This window comes from Ambystoma mexicanum, chromosome 6q (genome assembly GCF_040938575.1).
Source record: "Ambystoma mexicanum isolate Mex_15411 chromosome 6q, UKY_AmexF1_1, whole genome shotgun sequence".
NCBI lineage: Eukaryota > Metazoa > Chordata > Amphibia > Caudata > Ambystomatidae > Ambystoma > Ambystoma mexicanum.
Window position 1 is genome coordinate 1,643,594,743 of NC_090937.1, and position 18,889 is coordinate 1,643,613,631.

Here is an 18,889-nt window from a genome sequence, read left to right on the forward strand (position 1 = left end):
TCTGTGGGATATGGATGCCCCTTTAGGATGATGCAACATGGAAGAAAATAAGATGGGGAACAAAGGTAACAGGGAGGGTGTGGGCAAGAGAACGTGTGCACCAGCAGAAACTAAAGCAGATCCCTTTTATAGTTTGTGGCGTCTGCCTTTTTCTGAGCACGACGATAAAACAATAGTGCATTCAGTTATAGAAAAATCCAATTTATCACATGATTAATTCATCTACAATAAGAATGAGATAAATTAAATTATGAAAGGATTTACAGGTCATGCACAGAAGGCATATAATTGAAACTCCCGCACTGCCATCTCCTTCCCCACCCTCCATCACATACACATTGGAAAGGATTAAAGGTGGGCTACGAAGGAAAAACAGAGACAACTCAACATATTCCCACAATAAGACGACATTCCTTTCCCACACAAGGGCGAGGAAACGTTGCAGGTCCCTCACCTCCAGCCAATTATGTCGCAATTTTTCCTTTTCAGCTTGTGCTTTGTTTTCTATTTACAAATGTAGCACTAGTGAGAAAGAGTACGGCTGTCCAAGGGAGGAACAATGGATACACATCCACACGGCAAACATCACAGGTTGGCAGCAGTCTCCCAAGTTACCGCTCGTTATCTGCAGCCAATGGACTGACATGCGCAGTGTCTGTCCACTGAGACACTAGCCATAGGAGCATGCGCAGAAAGGGGATACTGAATGGCGCATGCGTGATGAAGATACACTTTCATAGTCGACTCAGAAAATAGGAGCATGCCACCGAAGGCAAGGCATGCTCAGAGCAAGACAGCTATCAGCAAGGCATGTGCAAAGAAGATATTTGAATTAAAACTGTGTTTTCAGAGAAGAGACAGTCTGCTCTTCAATAATTCTTTTTCTGCATAACCAAAAGAAAACAAGTATTGCAAAACTAACGAGAATAATTTCTTTCACATATTTTGTAAATGTTATTCAGATAAAAAGGGATGTTGTGTGATTTAATTTGATGGTATCTATACTTTTAACTAAAGTCTCCTGTAGTCACTGGAGTAAATTGAGGGCTTACATTGTGACATCGTGCTAGGCATTCTGCCTCTTTTTCTTCTGTCCTACAGATTTAACATTTGTTTTTTCAGTACAGTTTTCAGTTTTGTAAAATTTGTATTTTTCTTTACATTTTCCCTAAAGCAGCACCTTCTCATGCAGTGAAGATGGAGGGAAAAGTGGGGTTCTTCTTGAATGAGTTCTATGTTGCACGGGATACAGATTCTGTCTGCCTCAGGTTTCCATGTTTGTCTGTTTTGTTCTCAAGTGTGTAGTCGTTAACGCTGTATATTTGGGAATGATTTATCAGAGGCAAGCATTATGTCGTTTTTTGTTAATTGTTTAATCATCGGGCAAATCTATGCTGTCCTAGACTTTCTCCAGAGTAGGGATGAGGGCCTGGAAACCTTCTAGGAGCAACTGGGTTCCGCAGCAGACTAGACTGCTGCCATCAGCTCAAGGTTTGCGGCTCCATGTTATTGTTATCATTAGTATTGGGTTTTTAATACTGGGCCACCGAAGACAAGGCATGCTCAGAGTAGACACTTATCAGCGAGGCATGTGCACAGAAGAGATTATAATTAAAACTACATTTTCAGAGAAGAGAGAGTCTGCTCTTCAATAGTGCTTTTTAGGCATAACCAAAAAGAAAACAAGTATTGCAAAACTAAAGAGAATAATTTCTTTCACACATTTTGTAAATGTTATTCAGATAAAAAGGGGTTGTGTGTGAGATTCAATTTTATGTTATCTATATTTTTAACTAAAGTCTCCTTTATGTATTGGAGTCATTGGAGGGTGTAGTATTTTATTGTGCAAGTCATTAGTAATTCAATGGTGTTCTGTTTTACTGTGTTATTCATATGTACAGATGGGCTGTAGGTATGGAATGTAGAATGTACTGGGAAGCCAGGATACTAGAATGTTAGAATGAATTGATTGTAGGAATGATGCACAGGAAAGCATCAGTCATGAAGCTGTTGATGTGACCGGTGGGTATTAATCCTATATTTAAATATAAAACTACAAAAGTTGTGCGAGAAGATATTTCAGAGGGCTAATATTGTGACATCATGCTAGGCATTCTGCCACTTTTTCCTCTGTCCTACAGATTTAACATTTGTTTTTTTATGTACATTTTTCAGTTTTGTAAAGTGTGTGTTTTTCTTTACATTTTCCCTAAAGCAGCGCCTTCTCATGCAAAGGTGGAGGGAAAAGTGGGGTTCTTCTTAGATGAGTTCCATGTTTATTTATTCATTTAATAACCCTAAGGTATCTGTGCGCACGTTTACAGGGTAGAATTGACATACAAGTGGTTTCATTTTAAGTTAACAAGATGCATACAGTGAGCGGGAGGTAGCGACTAATTCCCATCCAAGAAAAGGACCATAGCAACACCCTCTTCTTCACATGACCTCCGATGTCATCTCATGTGATTTCCGGCCGGAGCAGTGAAGCGCTTCCGGAGCACGTTCAAGGAGCGGCTGGCTGGGGCTGAGCGGGAATTCTGAATGCTCTGGCTGCTGCCGGTGCAACCCGACCCTGCCATCCTTAGGCTTGCAGCATTTGGGGGTGGGCATTTCAACACCGGGAACGTTTCTAAGAGACCCTGGAACGTCCTGAGCGGCAAGGCTCTGGCTGCCAGGTTGCAGGAACAGCAACAAACCCTGTGTGCTCTTGGCTGTAAATGCAATTGGCATTTCCTTCCCAATACCGTGAACGTTCCTGCAAAACACCCGATCGATAGGGGAGCGGGAAATTACATTTACTCTAAAAATCAGGCTCAGCTATTCAACATGAAAGGTCTGGAGGGCTAAGAAAAGGAACAGGGAGACGGTGTATGATGGTGTTTAACTGAGGGGGCTCATAGAGTGTTTTAATGTTTCATGAGGGTGCGATTATTAGGATGGGTGGTTTTAGAGGGGGTTGGCTGGGGGTATCTGCGTGCGATGCGGGATTGGCACATGGGCATCTGATGCAAGGGGGAAGGGGGATCTTGGAATTTGGAGGGAGGATGGGGCATTATGGTATTGGACTAGAGGGAGGGATTGGGCATCTTGGTGGGGTCTGAATGGTTGGATGGGGCATCCTGGTGTGGGTCTGGAGGGAAAGGACACAGTGGTGTGTGTGTGTGTGTGTGTGTGTGTGTGTGTGTGTGTGTGTGTGTGTGTGTGTGTGTGTGTGTGTGTGTGTGTGTCTGGGGGAGGGATAGGGACAGCGGTGTGGGGGGGATAGTTGGGGTACGGGGAGGAATGGAGGACATGGTGTTTCTGGAGGAAGAGATGGGACACTGTCTAGATGGTGGCATGGGTCATCTAGCAGTGGGACGGGCATTTTGGTGTGGCTCTGGGGGGGTGGAGGGGCATATTAGTGTGGCTCTGGAGAGAGGTTGTGGGGGCACATTGGTGTGGCTCTGGGGGAGGTGGTGGGGGCACATTGGTGTGGATCTGGGCGGAGGGATGGTACACATGGGTGTGTTTCTGGGGGAGAGATGGGGCCCAGTGGGACTGGAGGGTGGCATGTGTCATCTAGGTGTGAGTTGGGAAGTGGGACGGGGCATCTTGGTTTGGCTCTGGAGGGAGGTGGTGGGGGCACATTGGTGTGGGTTTGATGGGAGGGACGGGGACATTGGTCTGGGGAGGGATGGCCACATATTGGTGTGGGTCTGGAAGGGGGAATGGGGGCACACTTGGATGGGTGGTTTTAGAGGGGGTTGGCTGGGGCTATCTGCATGTGATTCAGGATCGGCACATGGGCATCTGATGCAAGGGAAAGGGGCATCTTGCTATGTGGAGGGAGGATGGGTCATTATGGTATTGGTCTACAGGAAGGGATGGGGCATCTTGGTGTGGTTCTGAGAGGGAGGGATGGGGCATATTGGTGTGGGTATGAGAGGAAGGGATGGTGCACGTGGGTCTGGAGGGATGGATGGGGACATTGCTGGGGGTATGAAGGGAGGCATAGGCACATTGGTGTGCATCTGGAGGGAGGGATGGGGCACATTGGTCGGAGGATGGATAGGGGCATCTGTCTGTGTGGAGGGAGCATGGGTCATCATGGTATGGTTCTTGAGGAAGAGATTGGGCATCTTGGAGTCTGGATTGGAGGGGGCATTGTTGATCTGGAATGGAGGGACAGGGCATATGATGGGGGCATATCAGGGAATGGTGGAGCATGTGGGTCAGGGCTGGAGGGGGGAAGGAAAGGGGCATCTGGGTGTGAATGGAGGGATGGGGTACGTTTGTCTGGCGAGAAGGATGTTGGTTTATTGGAGTGGTGGGAGCATATGTGTGTGTCGAAGAGATGGGGTAAACCGGGTGTGGGTAAAGAGAGGGCGAATGGCGCCATCTGAGTGTGAGTCTGGAGGTAGAGGTGAAGCATATGGGTGTGGCTCTAAGGGGTGGAGCATCTTGGTGTAGGTATGGAGGGACGGATGTTGGTGTCTTTGTGTGGGTTCGGATGGAAGGATGGTGGCATGTAGGTCAGGAGGGAGGTTGCATTTGAATCTGGAAAGTGTGTTTGGAAGGAGAAATGGGGCATTTGAGTGTGAATGGTATCTGCTTGTTGGTGGGGGCATGAAGATCATTAACAGCGGAGCAGTAGGAGGGAGAGCCGTGGGCCCGACCTCGGTTGCATCGCAGACATGCACACCCACAGCCCGTGGCACCAGTTGCAGAGCGGTCCGGTGTGCGTGGTCAACCAGGTGCCAGGGAGCGGGCATTCCCTTCCACCGGAGAGGGGTCAGCGACTCAGCAGATGGCCGGGGATGCCTGGCAGGGTTGGGTTAACCTGCTGAGGATGTCTACAACCACGCACCGAAAGGGAGCCCTGCGCAGCCCCCTCTCCTCACTGAGCCTGCCTCTTTGCTGGCCGGGGGCGCACACTCCTCTCTGACCTGCCAGCGGGTGGGCATTGGTGGGCACGCCCCAGTCAGCAGGGATGCCCCGAGTCGGGGCAGCCGGGAGCCGAGGGAAACCGGACTGCTCTCGAGGGGCGCCTCCCTAGGAAGACGGTCGCCTCCCTAGGAAGACGGTCGCCTCCCTAGGAAGACAGGGGCTCGGCACGCCAGACACGAGCCCTGAGCCAGGCTGTAGCTGGCTTACTTGACGGTGGGTGCCAAGGCTCAAGCCGCCCACATCTATGGGCGAGCGATGGCCAGGTTCGCTGGCACAGTGGGTGACCTTCCATCTTGCCCAGGTATCTGGAGCCGGGCCCTATGCGGCCAGGCTGGGGTTTGAAGACTCTAGCGGTCCCACCCGACCCCCTGTCTGTGCTGTCTCTGGCCCGCCTCGCTGGCTGTCTCCCAAACCCCCCAAGGGGAAGCGGAAGGGGTCGGAGAAGGTGGAGTTGAACGTGCCCAGGTGGGCAGGTGGCGGAGCAGCCTACCTCCATCCTCCTGTGAAGCGCTGTGCTGCTGCAGGTGGCGGTCAGGCTTCCCAGGCTGAGCACCTGGCTTTTATTATTTTTTTAAACCACAATGGTTTCGGCTGAGCTTGACAGGGCCCTGGGCTGTCCTGCCACCGGCGGCGCTGCCTCCCCCGACCTCTCCTGGACCAGCAGGGTCAGGCTGACGCCTGGAACCAAACAAATGTGGCTGTGACTCTTGACGGTGGATTGATGGAGAACGCAGCTAGCTGCGAGAATTAGTGTAAATTGCAAGAAACATTGATCAACACGTCGAACACACTCAAGGTTTCTTGATTAAACTATTTATTTAACAGTCAGTTGAATAAGCCTTCTTCAGAAGGGAGCAATTATATGTAATGCAAAAGTATACTTCAAAATACACACTCAGTTTCAGTAAATCGATAGATACCCATTGGGGATGGCACTTTCTACACCCTCTGGTGACTTAAATAACCAGGACACTGTGGACATTGATATATCACTGGTACATTTTAGAGCAATACTGAGTTGGGTGTCGAATAAAACAAAGGTTAAACAAATATTCCGAAGCAGGTAAGTACTTTTTGAACCCTCCAATGCAAAGTAATTTAAGCCTTTCCTTGAGGAAAGGAAACCCACTGAGTCAGGAGGTAAGAAGAGTCTTTCAAGGATCCAGGACAGCCAATATTAAGTTAGCAAAAGTCAAGGTGAGCTGAAGCACTACTTGCAGGTAGGTAAAAAGTCTTGCAGTGTTTGAGAAGTTTTGTAGCAAATAGAAATCACTGTAGGGCCACAACCTGGGAGGCTTCCGAGCGGCAAAGCTGCGAGCAACTCTGCAAAGCAACCAAGACAAGTCTCAACTGAGAGCTAGCAAGGCTACAACAACAAGTGGTAAGTCCCCTTAATGTTACAGTACCTTTGCTTGGAAGAAATGGATCCAAGCTGCACTTCTGTTCCAGTTGTAGGTTCTGCAGATCGTTTGTTCCTGGGCCTCAGTCGTGGGGACAAGAGGGAGGACGTCTGGGGACTCCTGCACTACGAATTGAAGGTCAGAGGCAGCAATGGGCAAACTTAAATTCAGCAGCACTTTGCGGTTTCAGCTCCTCGCCTCTATAGCACATAGCACCACTGCAGGTTCTCTGCTACAACTTTGGACTTTCTTTGCATCTGGGGTGCAGCACTCTGTTGAGGTGGCTCAGGTGTGGTCAGTCCTGCTTCCTTCACAGACAGGGAGCCAAGGAGGCAGCCCCACAAATGGGGTCCCTCGCTCTCCTGATTATGTAAGTCCCCGTTACAAGGGAAATTCGACCCATCTTGGGTTATGTGTGGACTCCTCCAGCCCAAGGGGGGAGGGGGGGGGAGGAAATCCAGCCAAGCACCTAACCCAGGGAACTTCCCTCCTAACTTCCCACCGGAGGGCAGAAATTCTCCAAATCCTGGGCAGAACTTTTTCCCCAGGCATCCACCCAACTTCCAACCCCAAAATCATCCATCCTTCTTTCCCCAATTCCTTGAGCCCAGACAACCTAATCCAGGAGAGGGGAGGCCAAGGGTGGAGGGGTACCCAAATCTTCCCAATCCAGGGTATTACCAGAGAAGGGATAGCTACCATTCCTGGGATCAGCCCAGGGGAGAAAACAGGGACCCGTATCAGCCTGAGCGGGTTTCCCAGTTAGAGCGCCAGGTTCAGAACACGGCACAGGAGCTGGGTCGCGTGCTAAGGGCTCAGCAGAACCCTCAGATGGGCATGCCGGCACAGAATGCACCAAACTCTGGGCCTGGTGCTCCAGAGCAATGACGGGGGCAGCACCCCGACAACCCACCGGTTCCCAGGGAGGTGGCACAGGGGGAAGGGGGGTGTAAGGCCTTGGAGGAAGCTTCCTTCCCCACTCGTAAACAGCCCCTGGAAACCCAGGAACCGGAAACAAAATCCCCTGCCCCTGAAAGTCTGCCCCCAAAGGAGCAGAGGGGGGGGTAGGAGAAACAAAGTACCCAAACAGACCCGTTTTGTGGAAGAAATACAGATCTTCCAATTTGAAGGAGAGGGATCCCCAGAGGATCCTGGGAAAAGGATCTTCTCCTTCAGAGATGGGGGAAATCCTCCCAAGGAAAAATGCGTCCCAAAAGATTGCAATATAGACTGGGGAGATGTGGAGACTGAGCTACCGCCGCCCACTATCTTATCCCAGAACCAACAATGCCAAAATGCCCTGGTTCCAACCCATCCTGGTGACTGCCTCCAAAAAGGGGGGGGGGGGGGGGGCGGCCCGGGACCGGAACCCGGGGAACCCACAATGGCTCTGATCTCCAGTTGCCAACTTTTTCTTTCAGATTCCCAAGGCTCTCCACAGAATTCTGCCCAAATGTCTTCTCTTGCAATGTCCAAAACCAGATAATTAGCCCACCAGTTGTCCAAAAATGTGCATTATCTGTGCCCCCTTGAGGAGAAGGAGGGAAGATATTATGCCCCGGTACAAGTACAGGGGCAGGGTACAATTCTGGCGCTGGTGGACACTGGATCTCAAGCTACCCTTCTGTCCAGAAGGGCCTTTGACGAACTGAATGCAGGAAGGGGAGAGAATTACCAAATTCCTCTCACCTCTCTTCCTGGACAACTCCAGAACTTTGACGGGAAGGAAATTCCCGTCGAGGGGACGGCAGATTTGGACATTAAAATTGGGCGACACAAAGTGAAACACCCGGTCATAGTAGTGACTCCAGAGGGCACCCCTTGTTTACTAGGGAATGACCTCCTGAGAAGGTTGTCACCCCTAATAGATTGCGTAAACAAGGTCCTATGGACCCAGACTAGCCGACCCATAAAATTAAAACAGAGTGTCAACCATGTTAGTTTAAACGGCACATGCCACATGGTTGAACAGAAATCTGACCAAGTAGAATTTCACTTCCAGAATAGCCAAATTCCAGACGTGACAGTAATAGCAGTAGGACAACAGACTGGTGATGGAGGGTCCTCTCTATTTCTGAAAATTAACCTTCCTTCCAGTCTAAAGTGGTACTCCACGCTGGAAGGAAACACTCTGAGATTCTATACTAATCCACAATCAGAAACTCCCACCCCTATAGTCCAGAAAGATGTGAAATCAGCTCAGAGCCTGGCTGATATTCAGCAAATTGGAGAGCAGTTGTTCATCCCTGTTCAGTTAAATGGTGGGAAGGACTGTTCTTGCTCGAGTGTGTGTGAACAACGGTAAGAGCTTCATCAGCGAAGCCATGTTCCGCCAACTCCCAAAAGATCCAGCCATTCCCACATTCAAACTGATAGACAAATGGGAAACGGACCTGGAAGCACCTAATTCCAAACAGCTCCTGCCAAACAGGTGTAAGCTCAAAATCTCCATTGGCAACAAGAGCATGATCCATAATTGTTGGGTCGCGTGAGACGTCACTGCCGCCTTTTACTTAGGCAGTGACATTCTCAATCGCTTTGCCATTAGTTTGGACCTAATAAACTTCAAAGCTTGGTCCCGATTAGCAGATAATCCCATGGGCTTTGATGATCCAGAAAAGGCATTTAGGTCAGCTCAATTGCTACCTTATGCAGTTGAAATTCAGATTAAAGAGGAAGTCACCATCCCAGAAAGGACCCGACAATTCTCCCTGGAAGTGAAAGTTAAAAGAGGACAACATTTAAAAAACCCCGATGCTTACATACATCTAAATGCTTCTCTCCAACAGCAAGGGTTAGGGGTAAACCCAACACCATTAGTTAAAATAGACCATGACACCATTCCAATAGAGGTGGATAACAGCGACTTAAAGAGTATTACTCTAGCCGCAGGCACCATTATTGGAATGGCGGTTGATGACCGACATTTTTCCATTGATCTAGGAAATGAACTGTTAGGACCAATCCCCAAGGACTGTTTTGACAGTGACAGTGAGGACAATACAACACCAGACAGGATTTTTACCCGGCATGGGGGGGGGGGGGGGGGGAAATCGGGGACTTCCTGGTGTACACTTCCTGCCCCTATGGTAAGGAAGATGTGACTTGTGACTTCAGGAGGGATGAGGTGATTTTCCAGGTCCATGAGGGTTGCCTTTCCCACCCGAATCCTCCAGTCCAAATCAGCACTCTGACCAGGGACTTCTCCACCCAGCTGGAGGAGGTCGCTGAGATAGCCAAACCAGAAGTCTTTCCAGGCTTCAGGCAGATGGTGGAAGAGAGAGTCAACCTAGCTGATGCCTGTGTGACTCTGGAACAGAAGCAAAAGTTGAAACAAGTTTTCTTGGATTTACAAGATCTCTTTGTGGTATACTCATATGACTGGTCGCACCGACATCCACACCACAACAATCCCCACGGACCCTGGAATGACTCCAGTGTTTGTGAAGCAATATCGCTTGCCTCTCACATCCATGGAGTCCCTTACTGAAATAATTAAGAACCTAGAGTCCCGGGGAATAATCCGTCCAGTCCACATCACTTTCAACAATCCGGTGCTGGGAATATTGAAGCCAAACGGCCAGTGGAGACTCTGCGCCGACCTTAGGGAGCTCAACAAACGGGTCCATACTTCCCGATGGCCTCTGCCCTACATTGACCAAGGGCTGGCCCAGATCCAGGTATTCACTGCAATAGACCTGACAAATGGATACTGGACTGTGCCTGTCAGTAGGGAGGACCAATACAAGCTGGCTTTTACCTTTGGGGGCCAGCAGTACACATGGACCCGGACTCCCTTCGGAAACCTCAACTCCGGCAATGAATTCAACATTTTCCTACACAAGGCCATGCTCGACCTGGTTGCAAGGGGTACCCTGGCTTATGTAGATGTCCTCATCAAAAGTTCATCTGTGGAGGAACACATAGCGGAGATCCGTTATGTTCTGACCCAGTTGAGGGCCGCCGGAGCAAAACTTTCCTTTCAGAAAGCACAGTGGTGTTGAACCCGTGTTAATTTCTTGGGGCATGAGATTACTCCTCAGGGTCTCTGTCCCCAGGAAAAGAAGGTGGAAGCACTCCAAAAACTGAAAGACCCCACAACTCTGCGGGAACTAAGGAGCCTCCTTGGACTGACTAATTACAGCAGAAGTTCATTGAGGGCTACGCAGAGATCATCAGACCCCTGATTCATCTCCTGGAGGGGGGGGGTCAAGTGGGAATGGGGTCCAGAACAAGCCGAGGCAGTAAGCCAACTCAAAAGAAGCCTCTCACAAGCGCCTTGCCTAGCTTACCCTGTCAGAAACAAGGAGTTCTTCCTGGAGACGGGGTTCTCTAATACGTGCTCTATGGTATTTCGTGGCGTGCTAGCAGCAAACTCGCCTAACTTTCCCAGGTCTTTCCCAGGTCTTCCAGCCCTTTCACACTCTTGCTTCCCGGGTCTCTGCCTGCCCGCATACCTCTTTTCTTGGTTTGTGTCTGCAGGACAGCGGGATGTCTCTCCGAAGCTCCTGCAGCTCTCAGGTACCTATACTTGCTGCTTTCTGTGCAGTTGGCTTTCGCATTTCTTCCTGCACGTCACACCTTCTTGCTGTGTCTCGTCTAAGGCTCCGGTAGCTTTGGGATGCCTCTGCTCCAGTTTATTTATAGCATTTATATAATGCCCAAGAGCCAGGGGCATCACAGCGTTGAGACTAGAAAGATTCAAATATATAGGTTATATCATGGAGGAATGTCAAAGTAGTACAGGTAATGCAGTGGGACATATAGAGCATGGTTAATTGTATTTATCAAACAGCCATGTTTCCACAAGTCTATTGAAGACAGGAGGACTCATTTTTGATGTGGGACAGAAGCGTGTTCCAGAGAATAGGGGCTGTGACCTTGAAACTCACGCTGACTGATCTGGAATTTTTTTTTAACAGGGTGTGACCAAAGAGGTGTGATTAGATGAGCAGAGGCAACGTGGTTGGGTCTCTTAGTGATGCAGGTGTTCAGATAAAGGGGATTCTTTATGGGTTCAGTGGTGAGCAATAGAGAGGGTTTTAAAGTCAATACATGTTTTGATAGGCAGCCAGTGAGCTTCTTTGCGTGCTGTGATGTGATCAGATCGACAGTGTCCCATTGCAACATAGAGAACTTTATTGTGTAGGAGTTACAGTTTAGCAAGGTTAGCGGCGGTCATGCCCTTGAAGAGGACATTGCAGCAATCCAGTTTATTGAGTATCAAAGCTCTGGAAAGCGTGAGGAAGTTATTGGTGGAGATAAATTATATGCTCAGTGCAATGAGCTCGGCATTGGAGGCTGTTGAGGCAGCGAGGGTATTGAAGTGCTTAGACATAGTAAGTTCTGCGTCGAGATGAAGCCCTACTGTTTTAACCTGTTTGAGGACTGGTATAACAGGGCCATCAATATTGAAGGAGGAGTAAACAGAATCAAGTAGTTTGAGGCGGTGGGCGGTGCCCAACATGAGTAGCTTTGTCGTGTCGTCATTGAAGCAAAGGTTGTTATTGGCCATCCGATTTGGATGGTGCTGTAAACATTGTTGTTAATTGTGACAGCATCTTCGAGGTAAGAGCCAGTGAGCTGGACAAGGATTTGCGTATAAAATCGGCAATGTTTGTGTAGATAATGCCAAGAGAGTCCAGGATGTCAAAACAAGGGTTTGGTATACGTGTTGTATAATATAGGTGAGAGACAGGACCCTTGGGGACCTCCAAAGGAGACGGGCATGGGATTAGCTGCAGAGTTAGCAATGAAGATCATTGAGAAGATTTGACCAAGTTGACGGCGTTTATGGAGAAATCAAAGCGGGAGCTTAGGTGTGAGCAGAGAATGTCATGGTCAACGAGCTCAAAGGCTGCAGAGGATAGGATTGCTCAGGGGCAATGTGCTCGCCTTGGAAGCTGGATGATACAGAGCAACACAAGTTCGATCCCCGGATCCACGCTTAGAAACCTCTCAGTATTAAGCATGTTATAAAAACCAATTATAATTATAGCCAGAGAAGGGTCTAGGAGAAGGAGGATAGCAAGGTTGCCCGAGTCGCAGATGCTGTCGAGTTGCATTTTCAGGTCAAGTAGCAAAGTTTCGGTGCTATGTTTTGGTCAGAAGCCTGATAGTGTGGTTCCCAAGGGGTGATGATGTTCGAGGAAATGTTGCGCATGCGGGTAGGCCATGCGGTCTAGGATGAGAAAGAAAGACTGCGGTAGTTGGTGGGGAAGAAGGGGTCCAAGATAGCCTTTTTGAGAAGAAGAGTACCAGAGTCTGTTTTGATACTAGTGGGCATCACATTGGTGTGGGGTCAAAGAGTTATACAATATTTGCAGGCAGGAGTCACGGGAGTCTGATGCAACAGAAGGGTGACCCTTCCTTGCTGACCACCCTAGAGTGCCCCCAATAGAACGAATCTCAAGTTGTCATATATCCTGCCCAAAACCAACACACATCAATCCATCCACTCTCGCTCTGAAGTGCCAGATCCGACAACTGTTAAATCTCACCCCCCCAGTAAGTCACCTTGAGGGCAAGACCCCCACACCCTTCACATCACCAATGATCTATGGCCGGATAATGAAAATAAGTGTGTACAATGTATAAGTTTCTCTTAATACCATTGGTTAAGTTTATGGGTTATTATATACTGCATGTTCTGTGATAGCATGTAGATTAGTTAGCCGCCTCTCCTGGACCCAAAATAACCTTCACCCCGCACAGACCAGCTTGCCAGCCAATCTCATGGAGCTTGCCCCTATAGTCCCATACTGGGACCTACTTCTTCACCAATCAAAATGTAACTTGTAGACTATATGGAAAACGTCATCTATGACGCTGTAACCCTTTAAAATGTATTGCTTTGTTGACCGAGCGCTCTCAAGGCAAAAGATGCTAAATCTTATATAAAAACTTTATTTCTCTCACAACCAATCTTCTGGTCTCATTCCCTACTGGGATGTGTCCTTTATACTGAGTTTCTGATTGCATGTGGGGAGTGACCACCATCAAAATCGAAAGTATTATTGAACACTTCTAGCTTGATGAAACTGACATGCGAGTAGCTAAAAAGTAGCAAGCCTTTGTTGAATCAATTGAAGAGCTTTTACCGCATGTGAACTGCTTAATTGTAAAACTTCCAATTGAATGTGTCGATGCTAGGGAAAGAGAGAAAGCGAGCCATCCGATATGTAGGAGGGATAGGAAAGCGTTCTTTCCAAATTGGAGGGAGGTTGGAGGCACGTGAACTTTATGAATGGAAATAGTGTGGCAAGGCCCAAGACAGGCATACGACGTGTGAGACATGATGCCAAAGCCATGAGCATAACCAGGAGAAGCCAGGAGAGTGTGAACCTGCATAAAAAGCCAAGAGGCGGCCAGAGAGAAGCAAGTGAATGTGAATCTGTACACAGGGGTAGATAAAGAAAAACCTGTTTGGGCCTAGGGTTCCTGGTAGCGCGACCTATGATGGGTAAACCGTGTGGTCCGACAACTGCACCTAGACCAGGGAGCCCTGAATTGTGAAACAAAACAAGGAGACGCACTGTGAATGAACTATTAATGCAATCCAGGAGTGTCAAGCTGGCCTGGAGTTGTGTTAAACTTTGAAAGACTGAGACCAGTACCAGTTACTACATTGAAGTCTTGGGGAAGGGAAGCTCGACACTTGATGAACAGCAAATGCTGTCTTGAGGAAGGAGCCTCAACACAACACCCAAAGGCACAAAACCAATAAGCAACAGCTCAGATATTCTCCATTACTTTTTTCACACCATTGATTACCAGCTTTAGAAAATACCTCAAAGCACCTTGGTGACTAATGGTTAAATGTAAACCTGGAGGAGAGGTAAGCCGTAGTCCAAAAAAGAAAATAGGAGAAAGCAGCATTCCCAGAAATTCTATGTTGTGACTGGAGCGGAGCATTCTACCACTCGTGCTTCATTTCCCATAACACAGAAACTCGATCCGCAGGTTTCCTTTATCAGTCAAACCCAACAAGTAAGCAGTAGTAAAAAGGTGCATCGCTTTCCTTGCGCTACAAGCAGGGCAGAATTAATTTAGTGGTGTGGAGCGACAGGTGCTTAAGCTAAAGAACTTGCAAAAATTGCTTAAATTAAGAGAATACTAAAAGTATTTTAGCACATGCTGCTTTGTATGCGTTTCAAATCTAGCCTCAATGGCAGAGGAAGGGGTCTTTTTTGCTGGATAAGGGCCCACCGCCAAGTCGATAACCGAGGGGAAGGGTCATTTTTCCAAGTGATACGGACACCTCCCAAGGGCGATAAGACTATTAGAACATATTGGTAATAGCAATACATGTGTTGGAGATTTTGTGATGAAGCAAAAACATTACTTTAATAGTGAGTAAAGTAAATATGGTTGTCCTTATAAGCTAAGCATTAAATTGAAAACTTGGTTACTCTGGAATGGGTTAAAATGAATTAGTTGTCATGTAAAAGTAAACGTTTTCTCCATAAGAAAGTAAAAACATGTTGAACCATATGTTAGCTTTGGATGTTGCAGCACAAAAAGCTCCTTAGAGAAGAAAAGTCTGGTTAAATAAAATCTTGCCTGGAAATTGCATTGTTGTTTCCCCGTTTACTTTTGAAGACAATGTAGAGCATGCAGTCAATACCAGTCGGTTTTAACTGCACTCTAAACATTCCGATTGGCTGAGGGGAGGTCAATACCCATCTTTATGTGATCACTAAGCAATAAAACCAGGCAGGCGGGGACAATACCGGGTGAGATAATGCCCTGAGATGGAGTTAGAGACCAGAGAGAAGCGAGGGCCTTAAAGTTAGCTTCGGGCATTACCAGACCTGTTATTGGCCGAGACCATCTGGTTTTATTGCTATTAGGATCCCAGAATGCTTTTTTCCCCTGGGATCCAAATGTTTTTTTTTTTCCAGCTGAGAAACACCATCTTTGGTCAGTAGACCATCAATGAGACACATTCCTTGAAGATCATCATAGTAGATGCTGTATAGTGTCAGCCTTTAAGGGGACTCGCACATAGAACATCATCTCCCTGGCTCTATTTAACAATGTTTAGGTCCCAGGGAGGAGAAACATACCTGAACTTCTGCATGCTTCTAGGGTCTCAGCTCTCTCAAAAACATCCGGAAAATGGTATGTTGCACTGTACGGGTCAGCTGCACAAAGAACCACATAACACATATTAGTAGTGTGTACAGACTGTAACCGTAGGCTCACTCCTCCATGCCACTGTGTTGAACATATAAAGGTGTGGTATTGAAGGTGTGCCACCAGCTCATTTGCATACTTATTATTGGGAACATGCATATACATTAGCGTTTCCTCATTCTAATCTGGAGATGTTGGCCCAGTCCTGTAGTTCTCTTTCCATTGGGGGACATGTAGGGCTGGATTTAACAAATATAAAGCCAGGATTTCAATTCTCAAAATGCTAAGAAAAGTCACAAGTGAAGTAGCATCCACCGAATGGAATGGGGCATGTATGTATGGTTATCACAGAGAGGTGGGGGGGGGGGGCTGTTAGCATCACAGATGACTGGGAAGATGCATCCTTAGACGTGGGCATGAAGCTGGGGTAGATGCGGAAGGCAAAGAGAGAAGCAGTAGCTAAGAATGAGCAGGTCAAGTACAGGGCATCAGCCGAGGCTTCGACAGCAACATGCTTTAAATACCAACTCTTCTCCATTCTGGCAATTCTATTTTTTGCCATGTTTTGTTACTTCCAAATAGTCATGGTTATGCAGGCTCCCTCCTCACCAAGTCGCCATGCATGATCCATGTAACACAGGAAAAGCTTTGCCGGAATGGATAAGAATGCTCTGAATTACTTGGGTGACATTGGCATTGATGAGTCACCATTTCACCATCCTATCCTGGTTTATCACTAATCTCATTGGCAGGCGGCCAGTACCTAAGAAAGCAGCCCCTTTAGTCAGGCTCACCAGTAAATGAAAAGACAGAATCCAGGCAGGCCCTTTTAATTAATTTTGTGCACAGGTAGCAAGGTAGCAACACATGTTCCAAAGTGAACATCTGGATGTCTCCTCATTGAAAGAGTAGGGTTACCCATCTTTGCTGCCGCCTTTCTCATGTAATTGACTATACCATGATTTTACAGTGTACCATACTCAGATGAAAAGAGAGGTGCGTGTGGGAGACAGTTAAAGTAGTGAGAGATAAGATTATTTACAACAAAATATATTGGGTGATAAAATATACAAGTTCCGCTCAGCAGATGGTACCACTACATCAACAACAGGTTACTTAGTTCCAATAGCAAAGCTCTTAATGCTATACATTTAAATAAAGGCTGTGTCAGAACATCTGGGATTAAGCTCTTAATGGATAGGGCCCACCCCTTAACTCATCCTCCAAGGATGGTCCAATATCAGAATTTTAGATCCCTGTCATAGCACATCTTGCCGAGATCCATCTGCGTCATCACTGAATCATGCGTCTCTTAGCAACAATACTTGCAGAGCATGAGCCGCGATGACTTGATGCAAACCTAGGTGCAGTTGATCTACATCTTGGAGCTTCCCTCCCTGGGCAATACGTGGGGGGGTAGGGGGGGGAGTGCTTTAAAGTGGGTCTTCTTCCCGAGTGCACATAGTGAAAGGCGCTAGGCAGCGGGTGGGGGGGTCGTAACATTGTAAATAATTGTAAGTGTGCTATTATCTCCCATACCTGAAGCCAGGAGTACAAAACAAGCGGTAAAGAGGATGACTGGGCCATGTAATGAACTGAACACCTAAATTGTTAACCGTTAAAAAATTGGGCACAAACGGGCATGGTCCTATAGGGTTCTTTCTTCACAAATGTGCATGGCATCAGCACCGCAGGGAGAGGGGCTTCCCTTTCATCCACATCATGTCGTAAAGACTCTCATAGGTGAGCACCTAGAGTTCAGGGTTGTCATACTTCCAAACTCCATATCCCTCGTTCCATAAACTCCATGGTTTCAATTCCCTTCCAGAACTCTCACCCTTCCACGATCAAGCGACAAAACACAACCAGATGACAAGATGACGCTAGCACCGGCTAAAGTGCACGTCTGATGTTCTCTTTCTTACTACTCCCACCTCATCAAGGCGTTACCATCAATTCCTCGTTTACCGGCTGATCTGGAAAGACAACTAACTCCGCTTGTATCTACCAATGCCCATCATATTAGGTCTTCACATTTGCACTCATCCACCCCCTTCAGCAAAGCGCTGTGATGAAGCATGTAGGAGAATTATTCTTGACTCACTCACCAAAATTAATGACTAAACCATGCAGATAGGACTAATATTTTATTTTGGTCCAACTTAACGCAATAACAATTGAGATTAATAGAACTGCACAGAGGAAAGTATTAACTAAAATAAAACATGTATTTGTGGAGTGCACTTTCACCCCTTTATGCTACGTACAGTTAACATATCTTCTTTGTTACACACCAGAGTTGTACTTATTCTTGTATTCTTTGATGCAGGAAGGGCTGAGGGGACCTACGATGACAATAGTTACGTATATCTGCAAAGGGCAGACATTATTATAGCATTAATTAAATACCACACTTACAAGACATCCAAAAAAGATATGTCATCTAAACCACCAAAGAGGGAGCTGCCCTTCTCCTCTCCCTGCCCCAGAACACACCCTCAAACACAAACAAAGCAGAAAGGATAAACTGGAGGCCTAGTAAGGACAAGCAGAGACAATTAAGCATGTGTCAAAAACAAGATTACTATTCACTCCTAAAGAGTAGTGAAAAGCCTGTTACTCACCTACAGCAATAACGGCTCAAATACTCCTTCAAAGTTTGTGCTGTATTTCACATTTCAAAACGCGGCATTTGAGATCCCGGAGAGACAGCAAGCAACTCCTCCGCCGGTCAGAAGCTCAGAACAACGCAGCAGGTCTGAACAAGATGGAGGGCTATCTGTCTCTACCGGAAGAAGAAGCGTGGCGCTGCAGGCGGCAGAGCCGAGGAACAGACATGCGCAGTGCAAAGACACTTACACTCAGAGCATGCGCAGAGAAAAGAGAATCCCCGTTCCGAGCATCCGTGTCATTCCGGCCAGAGCAGCGAAGCGCTTCCGGAGCACGTTCAGTGGGCGGGAGGTGGCGACTAATTCCCATCCAAGAAAAGGACCATAGCGCTACCCTCTTCCTCACGTGACCTCCGATGTCATCTCATGTGATTTCCGGCCGGAGCAGTGAAGCCATACCTGCCTACATTTGAAAATTAAAATTCCTGAGATGTATGCCCCGCCCACAGCCACACACAACTCCGCCCATTTGCACGCAGCTCTGGCCACATGCCCCTCCCACCTGTCAAAAAGATAAACTCGGTTGTTGTAGCCTTCATTTTGCTTATATAGTACGCAAAATGAAAGCGGCGCCGTCACCGAAATAATAGTGCTTTCAATCCATGTCATTGGATTGAAAGCACTATTATTGCACGGCACCGCCTTCATTTTGCTTACTATAGCATTGAATGAATGATTTTCAGTGCTATGGTAAGCAAAATGAACATGACACCGCCGCCGTAATAATAGTGCTTTCAATACAATTACATGGATTGA

The 18,889-nt window shown here is 47.4% G+C and overlaps 1 pseudogene; it reads right to left on the reverse strand.

The window, feature by feature from the left end:
• Positions 1-18,326, reverse strand: part of LOC138515409 (zinc finger protein 850-like) — a 131,293-nt pseudogene extending 112,967 nt beyond the window's left edge.
• Positions 18,327-18,889: the final 563 nt, after the last annotated feature.